This window comes from Ochlerotatus camptorhynchus, unplaced genomic scaffold, assembly GCF_037179485.1.
Source record: "Ochlerotatus camptorhynchus isolate MF236.1 unplaced genomic scaffold, CSIRO-AGI_Acam_v1.1 ptg000349l, whole genome shotgun sequence".
In the NCBI taxonomy this organism is placed as follows: Eukaryota; Metazoa; Arthropoda; class Insecta; order Diptera; family Culicidae; genus Ochlerotatus; species Ochlerotatus camptorhynchus.
In genome coordinates this window covers 179,171-188,759 of record NW_027040837.1, presented here as the reverse complement: position 1 = coordinate 188,759, position 9,589 = coordinate 179,171, and positions in this window count along the sequence as shown.

Here is a 9,589-nt window from a genome sequence, read left to right as displayed (position 1 = left end):
ACTTTGGCTTGGAAAAATTCAATGAGAAAATAACAACCTGCTGGTTGCCACGGAAGTGGTTGCCTCGACCGTCATAGAATGCGAATTGTAAGTATTTATCTGGGTACCAAACATACAGTGGCACGTGTTTCATTGCATGGAAGGGAGGTGGTTCGATTTGCATGCTTTGGCTGTTTCGCGCCAAGTGCGATGGGATGCAAGTTGGAATCGATGATGGTTGAAAGCTCTAGAGAAACATCGAAAAAAGCTTCATCATTCTATGAGGCGTGCTGCGAATGAGTCGCTGTGTAATGTACACGGTAACCGCAAATACCCAATAATGACTATAAAATACTCAATATTGACTCTAAAGTAAGCATGTTCGAGGGGAACTGGGACTACTAATTAAATGAGTAAACAAATTACCCATTTATGAATATTTGCTACTCATAACAGTGCTGGGGTTGTGGGTAGTCGCGGGTAGTCGACGACTACTTAGCTCCAAACCGAAAAAAGTTTACAAAATAGGAAAAATACATCAATCCAATCCAATAACTAGCGTCTCTGATATACATGTTTAGGTGGATATTGAAAAATCGGTAAATTTAATGGCAAGCGCCCCTGGTAGACATGTTCAGGGAAAAATTATCAAAATCGTAAAATTTGAAATGGCTTGTGCCTCTTACATACACATTCAGGGAAAAATTGAAAACAATGTTCAATTTGAAGTGGCTAGCGCCCCTGTTCAGGGAAAAATATAAAAAAAACTTAAATCTGGGAAAATTTTAATGGTTAGCGAGTTGTGTTAAAAATTAAATGAAAATGCTAATGGTATGCGCAACTGACAAACGTAATCAGGGAAAAATTGAAAAATACAAATTTCAAATACATAGCTAGCCTGGTAGACAACTTCAGAAAAAAATTGAAAAATATGTAAGATTTGGAATGACTTGTGCCTCTGGTAAACATGATCAGCCAAAACATGTAAAAAATTATAAATTTGTAATGACAAGTATCCCTGGCGGAAAAAAATAAACTTGAAATGAATTGAGTCCCTGGTAAACCTTTTCAGATTAAAATTGATAAAAATCTTTAAATTTGAAGCGGCTTGCGCCCCTGATGTACAAGTTCAGGGAAAAATAAAAAAAAATATGTGAAATATGAAATGGCTTACGCCTCTGGTAAAACATATTAAAAAAAATTAATGTGAAGTGGATATACATATTAAGGGATACATTGATAGAAAAATTAAACATTTTAAACGGCTTGTGCCCCTAATAAACATGTTACGGAATCAATGATTCAAAAATGGTAAATTTGAAGTGTCCTGTGCTCCTGATCGGCGAAAAATTGAAAAAAAAGTTATATAGTACCACTGAACTGTTAAAAAGTTGATCCGATTAAGGTTAACCACTAACAATGCAAATCTTTATTGGCGTAAAATAGACATTTTGACATGATGATGCTTTCAAAATTCTTTCACTGTGAGGTAGTTTGGAATTATATCAAAAAAGCTCGAAATCACTTCGAAAAATACTGAATCGCTTTAATACACATTGGATTCACTACGGAATGTACTGAATTACTTGAGAAAATAATTGAATAGCTTCAGAAAAGTTCGAAATTACTTCAGAAAGTACTAAATTAATTGTATCACTTTAGAAATGTTCGGAATCACTTCTAGTCGGAATCACTTCTGAATCAATTCAGAACAGTTTGGAATCACTTAAGAAAGTACTGAATAACTCCAGAAAACATAGAAAACACTTCAGAAATGTTAGAAATCACTTTGGAAAGTACTGAATGATTGCGGAAATAATTGAATCACTTAGAAATGCACTAAATCACTTCAGAAATGTTCAGAATCACTTCGGAAAATACTGTATATGTTCAGGAATGCTCGGGATCACTTACTGAAGTGTATTGAATAATTTCAGAAAGTACTGAACCACTTAAAAAATTCGGAATCACATCAGAAAGTACTGAATCACTTCAGGAATGTTTGGAATCACTCCGAAAAGTACTGAATCATTCCAGATAGTTTGTAATCAGTTCCGTACTGAATACTTCGTAAAGAAATGAATCACTTTTGAAAAGTTTGAAACCACTTCTGAAAGTACTGAATCACTTAAGAAAATCTCGGAATATTTTTCGGAAAGTATTGAATGACTTAAAAAAATTTCTAAATCTCTTTGGAAAATACTTAATCTTTCCTGAATGTTTATAATCGCTTCCGTAAGAACTGAATAATTTCGGAATGGACTGAATTACTTCAGAATACTTCGGAAAGTACTGTATCAATTCTCTCAAGTTTGCAATCCCGTTTTCTAGAACTGAATCACTTTGTAACAGGCTGAATTAGTTCAACAAAGTATGGAATCCCTTTAGAAAATATTGGATCACTTCAGAAAAATTTGAATCACTTTGGGGAGCACAGAATAATTTCAAACAGTTAGTAGCAACGCGACCCGCTTCATTATTTAGCAGATTCCCACCATCACACCAGATCCCAACCAATAAACACTTTCATCGATTAGCCGAATCAGCTAATTGTATGCCAAGCCAGACGATAGTCAGATTGGATCACTTTCTCTGAATCACGACGATCACCGATAGCATAATGTCACCAGACCATCCAGACCACCCAGCAGGAGAATCACCAGAACGCATTAGCAGCGTTTGCAGAAACAAATAAACACCCGCATTGTTCCCACACTTGATACTAACCAAGAACTAACTTGGTAGCATAAGTCGAATTTGTTAATTAGTCTTAACCGATCACTGAATAAAAGTGGAGCATAGCTCCAAGAATCTATTTTTTTGGACTTCCTTACTGGCGCCCGAATAGGGACCCGTTGTAGTGCAAGTACAAACCAAATGTTTAGTGTTTTAGAGATAAACTTAGTAAATTCACAGCGTTAGAGCTAAGTGGACACTAAGTCGAAACAAATATCACACCAGGAAAAGGTGAATCGTTAGTGATTATCACACTCCTGCACTTAGTTTGGAAACTCATCCGGATCGCATCAGCAGCCGCACGAAAGGCATCGTAGTAACCAGGACAGCTTATCACTCGCTCCTGGCAAAAAGGACATCGCCGCCGTGCTGAGAAGGAGAGAAGACACCCATCGGGCCCCGACCCAACGCATCTCTACTGCACCCGGCAGAGTTGGGGTTTAGGATTCGATAACTACCTGGGACAAGCGCCCCCACGGATCCCGCAATCTTCTGGTGTCCCCAGAAGATGTACTGATTTATATTGTAAATATTAACTAATGAAATCTTAATTACAGCATAGAAAGAAATAAAGTGAAAAAATAGTGAAGTGTAGACATATAAGTATTGAAAGAAAAAAGTGAAGAAAAAGTGTATCTATAATCAAATAAAAATACGAAACATCTCCAAATTTTTAGTGTTAGGATTATATATTTTTTTATTATTTAAGTGACCGTACAATATATATATTTTTTTTCTCCTCTCTCCACGCAAATTCATAACGTTAAATCACTTTTTCAAAATTGAAGACCTAATCTTTAGATTACAAGGACTTCAATTAAATTGCAATATGGAACAGCATATCCAAGCATTGACAGCTAGGATTGCCGCTCTAGAAGCTGTGGGAGCGGAAGCACGGCCTATCGATAACTCCGACCCACCACTCTACCTCGTGGATGAGGCAGGAAACCCTGTGGATCCCGAGTCAATCGAAAAAATCCCCGACCTTGTGAGGGATTTGCCATCATTTTCCGGCGATTCTACTGAGCTTAACGCTTGGCTCAAGGATGCCGAAGGACTTTTGAATTGGTATTCACCTAGCCCAAATAGTAATACCGCAAGAAGAAATAAATTCCACGTGATCTGTAAAACGATCCGAAGGAAGATTAGAGGAGAAGCGAACGGCGCTTTAGTAACGTCGAACGTAAACATAAACTGGAATTTGATAACAAAAAAGGCACTTACAACATACTACGGAGAAAAACGAGACCTGGGAACATTAAACTATCAATTATCTGGTAGTTGTCAAAGAGGCCGAACTCTCGAAGACTTCTACGCCGAAATTAATAAAATTCTATCACTAATCTCTAATTGCGTTGCAACGGATGATCAGTTTAGTCATCCTGAAGCGGCAAAATCAGTCCTACAGCTATACACTATAAAAGTTATTGATGCTTTTGTAAGAGGAAGTAGGTAAATTCTTGAAAAATGCCAATGTGGATTCATTAGCAACCACCTACGCATATTGTATAACTTTTCAAAACATGGAGCTTAGAAAACATTTAACCCAACCAAAAAATTTGAAAGACCTAAGAGCCTTTCTAGGACTCTCTGGTTATTATCGTCGTTTTGTGAAGGAGTACGCTAAAATTTCCAAACCCCTTACAAAACTTTTAAGAGGGGAGGATGGCCACCGCCAAATATCGAAAAACCAATAAAAAAAAATACAACGATACAATTAGACGAACATGCAATTGCTTCATTTAATATACTTAAAGAAATTTTATCCTCAAACGATATTCTAGCCTTTCCAGATTTTGATAAGCCGTTCATCCTCACAACAGATGCCTCGGATAAAGCTCTAGGAGCTGTTTTGTCGCAACAGTTCCATCACGGTGAACGTCCAATAACATTTATCTCTCGCACTCTTTCTAGGACCGAAGAAAATTACGCAACAAACGAGAAGGAAATGTTCGCTGTTGTATGGGCCCTCCACACCTTAAGAAATTTTATTTACGGCGCAAAACTAAACATTTTCACGGATCATTTCCCACTCACATTCACGTTGTCACCAAAGAACAACAACGCAAAGCTAAAACGCTGGAAATCCTTCCTTGAAGAACACGATTATGAGATGTTCTATAAACCTGGGAAATCCAACGTAGTAGCTGATGCGCTTACACGCATTCAAATCAATTAATTAACACCCACTCAACATTCAGCAGATGATGATAACAGCTCATTTATACCGTCTGCCGAAGCCCCTATTAATGTCTTTCGTAATCAATTAATCTTTCAGATTGGACCTAGCTCATCATATGAACATAATGTCCCTTTTGACAGATATAATAGACACATTTTTATCAAACCAGAATTCACTGTCGAATTTCTAAAAAATAAATTACAGCGATTTCTGAATCCTGGCATCACAAATGGAATAATGACTGATGAGCCCACCATGGGTATAATACAAGAAATTTATAGAACAAACTACAATCCCAGAATTATTAAAGCTAGATTTTCCCAGTCAAGAGTTGAAGATATTGAAGAAGAAGAACGTCAACTCGAAGAAATTAAGGAAATACGCAACTTTGCACACCGAAATGCAAAAGAAAACTCATTACAACTAATAAAGAAATATTTTTTCCCAGGAATGCATATGCTCATTCAGAAATACATAAGAACATGTGAAATTTGTAAAATGGAAAAATATGAACGACATCCCCAGAAATATATTCCCGTAAAAACTCCCATTCCAAAATATCCTGGCGAAATAATACACCTTGACATATTCCTATATAACGCTCATTACCTTTTTATATCATCTCTTGATAAATTTTCCAAGTATCTCAAGATAAGACCAATAAAATCTAAAGCAATTTCAGATGTTAAAAACGTGTTGTTACAACTATTATATGATTGGGACTTACCTGCTAAAATTATCATCGACAATGAAAGCTCATTTGTGTCCAATGTAATAGAACAATTAATACGCAACCTAGGCATTGAGATTTTTAAGACACCTGTTAATCGATCAGAAACTAACGGCCAAGTTGAAAGATGTCACTCTAACATTAGAGAGCTGGTTAGATGTGTAAAAGCAATAAACCCAGATATTACTGTTCTCAACCTCATTCAAGAAGCTGCTTATAAATACAATAATTCAATTAACTATTTTATTAAAAATACTCCAAAGAATATCTATATAGGAGAGCATAACGAGAATGCAACCTTTGATGAAATAGCTAGATCAAGAGATAAAAATAACGACAAAATACTGAATTTATATAAAATTAAAGACGATAAAATTGTACCAAAAACCTATCAGCCTTATGAACCAGGCACATACGCATACGAAAAAACTCACTCCCATAATAAAAGAAAAAGTAGGTACAATATTATCAAAGTAAAAGAAGACAATAACACATACATAATCGATTCAAATAATAGGAAAATACACAAATGCAATTTAAGAAAATACACCAATGAATAACTAAATTCCATATCTTTTCCGACTCGCCCTCTGCGTGTCAGCCGCTCATGCAAGAATCCAAATACACGACTTAACCAATAATCCGTTGGCAATCATACCACTAGGAGAAGCCAAAGTAAAAATTGGATACATTCGCATCATTCACCCCATCGACCTTATTCAAATAGGCAATACGATAGCAAACGTCAATGACGACATACAAAATAATCCATTTACTAACCCTCTTTACGAACTAATTCAAATAAAAAATTATAAACTATACGAAACATTCATGAAGATTAAACCAATTATTAAAAGATTAAAAAGGTGGGACAGTTTGAAAGTGGATCGCTGGCAGTCCGGATGCGGAGGACCTTCGACTAATCAACTCTTCTATGAATTCACTTATTCTACAAAACAACAAGCAAGTCTTTATAAATGAGGCGATTGATAAACGCATACAGGAAATAACAGACATCACAAACCAAGTTTTAAAAATTGAAAATGAACGATTCAAAAACCATTCGATCGAAATAAATCAACTTATAATTTTATCTAATCTTGATTCGCTACAAAATCAAGTTGAGAATCTCAAGGAAGCCATACTCATGGCCAAGCACGGTATACCCAGCAGTAAGCTGCTATCCATGCGCGACTTCAACAAAATTGCGACATTTCTAGGATCTCATGAAATATACATCACATCTTTCGAGGAACTTCTTTCACAATCCAGAGCCCAAGTCATGCTAAATAACACCCATATTATTCACATGCTGAAGGTACCCCAGATATCGACCAAAGCTTTCGAATACGACTATATTGACTCAACCATTAAGTCAATGAAACGTATCTCACTAGACAAGAACTACATCCTAAGAAATGCGACGCATGTTTACAAAATGGATCATCCATGCGAAGAGCAGAATGACTATTTCTTATGTGAGAACTCGCAACTCGAACACGTAAATGAGTGTATTTACAAATTAACTACTGCCCAACTAACAATTTTAGCTGCAGACTAGCTTATACAGCCGAAAATTGCCTTATACAGCTAATTTTTGTCTGTATAAGCTGATCTGCAGCTAAAATTGTTTGTTGGGTAGACAGCACTCCAATTGCACATTCAAAAAAGTCTACTCTGGAGGACTCGTAAAAAGTATCAACGACGAGACCATTTTAATCAACGACGCCGTCGTGGAAGTTACTTCTAACTGCACTAACTCTAGCCAACCGCTGAACGGATCATTTCTCATACAGTTTACGCAGCGTAATCTTCACATCAACGGAGAACTCTATTCAAACTACGAAATGGCCTTACCCGGAAAACCATACTTCCCGACCACAGGACTACGAGCGGCCGAGATTCACGTTATAGACATCCCAGCTGTCGAATACATCCAAAATTTAACTATGGAACACCGTGAGAAAATACAACTACTGAAGCTAGAAAACAACTCCTTGAGCTGGAAACTCAACTTATTCGGATCCTTTGGACTCTCAACAGTAATTATGATCATTAGCTCAATAGCAATCTTTTGGTACTTTTTCAGACGAAAATCGAAGTCTACCTTAACAGTCAAATTCAACAAAGAACCGGAAACCATCACGATAAAGGAGCTGGAGCCATCATCAATATCAACAGAAAGCAAGTCGCTTAGCAGCAATCCAGAAGAACTATCAGAAGAACGGAAAAAGGAACTTCAAGCATTTTTTGATACACCCGTACCACTAAGAACCCTCCGTATGTAACTTTAAGGACAAAGATACTTAAAGGGGGAGGAGTTAGTAACAACGCGACCCGATTCATTATTTAGCAGATTCCCACCATCACACCAGATCCCAAACAATAAACACTTTCATCGATTAGCCGAATCAGCTAATTGTATGCCAAGCCAGACGATAGTCAGCTTGGATCACTTTCACTGGAATCACGACGATCACCGATAGCATAATGTCATCAGACCACCCAGACCACCAAGTAGGAGAATCACCAGAACGCATTAGCAGCGTTTGCAGAAACAAATAAACACCCGCATTGTTCCCACACTCGATACTAACCAAGAACTAACGTCGTAGCATAAGTCGAATTTGTAAATTAGTCTTAACCGATCACTGAATAAAAGTGGAGCATAGCTCCAAGAATATATTTTTTTGGGCTTCCTTAAAGGGAAATCCTTAACTAAACAGGTTCAAAATCTCTTTTTAAAATACTGAAACATTTTTGAAAATCTCGAAATCAGTTTTAAAGTACCGAATTACTACAGAAAAACTTCAGAAAGTACTGAATCACTTCAGACAGTACAGACATAATTTAGCATGAGAATCATAAATTGCTCACGGTTGCTACTCCGTTATTACCAGATCACCTGAATTACACAGAGAAGCAACAAACGATGCGTGGGACTAGCATCTGCAGTGTGTAACAGCGCCGGCCGCGTCCAAATGTAGGTCAATTAGGGAATGGATAGGAATGTGTTGACGTGATTCTTGCTTTGTTGGAAACCGAGAAATCCTCCTCACTTCCACGAATTTTTCAATAAGATTCACTTAAGGGAGTATTGATTCTTATCGCTAAGCCATATTAGTAGTCAATTGTGACACATCGAAAAAGGTCGAGACCAACATAGAAGAAGTGCAGTCAACTCTCCACAACTAAGGCTCTGAACCATTTGGTGGATTATTTTAACTTTTGGTTAAAATTTGACAGATGGAAAGTTATCGATTAACCCTGTTATCCGAGCATGGTTATTTCTGACAGACAAGAAGTTAAATTTTGACAACCGTGGCTCGAAAACCGGTCGATCGACAGCACAGGGATTTTCGAACATAGAAAATAACTTTCGAAATGTCACTTTTAACCACGAGTTAAATTTAACTCGGCAAATGGTTCACAGCCTAAGGCTCTGAACCATTTGGTGGATTATTTTAACTTTTGGTTAAAATTTGACAGATGAAAAGTTATCGATTAACCCTGCTATCCGAGCATGGTTATTTCTGACAGACAAGAAGTTAAATTTTGACAACCGTGGCTCGAAAACCGGTCGATCGACAGCACAGGGATTTTCGAACATAGAAAATAACTTTCGAAATGTCACTTTTAACCACGAGTTAAATTTAACTCGGCAAATGGTTCACAGCCTAAGGCTCTGAACCATTCGGCGATTTTATTTTTAACTTTTGGTTAAAATTTGACAGATGGTAAGTTATCGATTAACCCTGCTATCCGAGCATGGTTATTTCTGACAGACAAGAAGTTAAATTTTGACGACCGTGGCTCGAAAACTGGTCGATCGACAGCACGGGGATAACATAAGAAATAACTTTCGAAATGTCATTTTTAGCCACGAGTTAAATTTAACTCGGCAAATGGTTCACAGCCTAAGGCTCTGAACCATTTGGTAGATTATTTTAACTTTTGGTTGA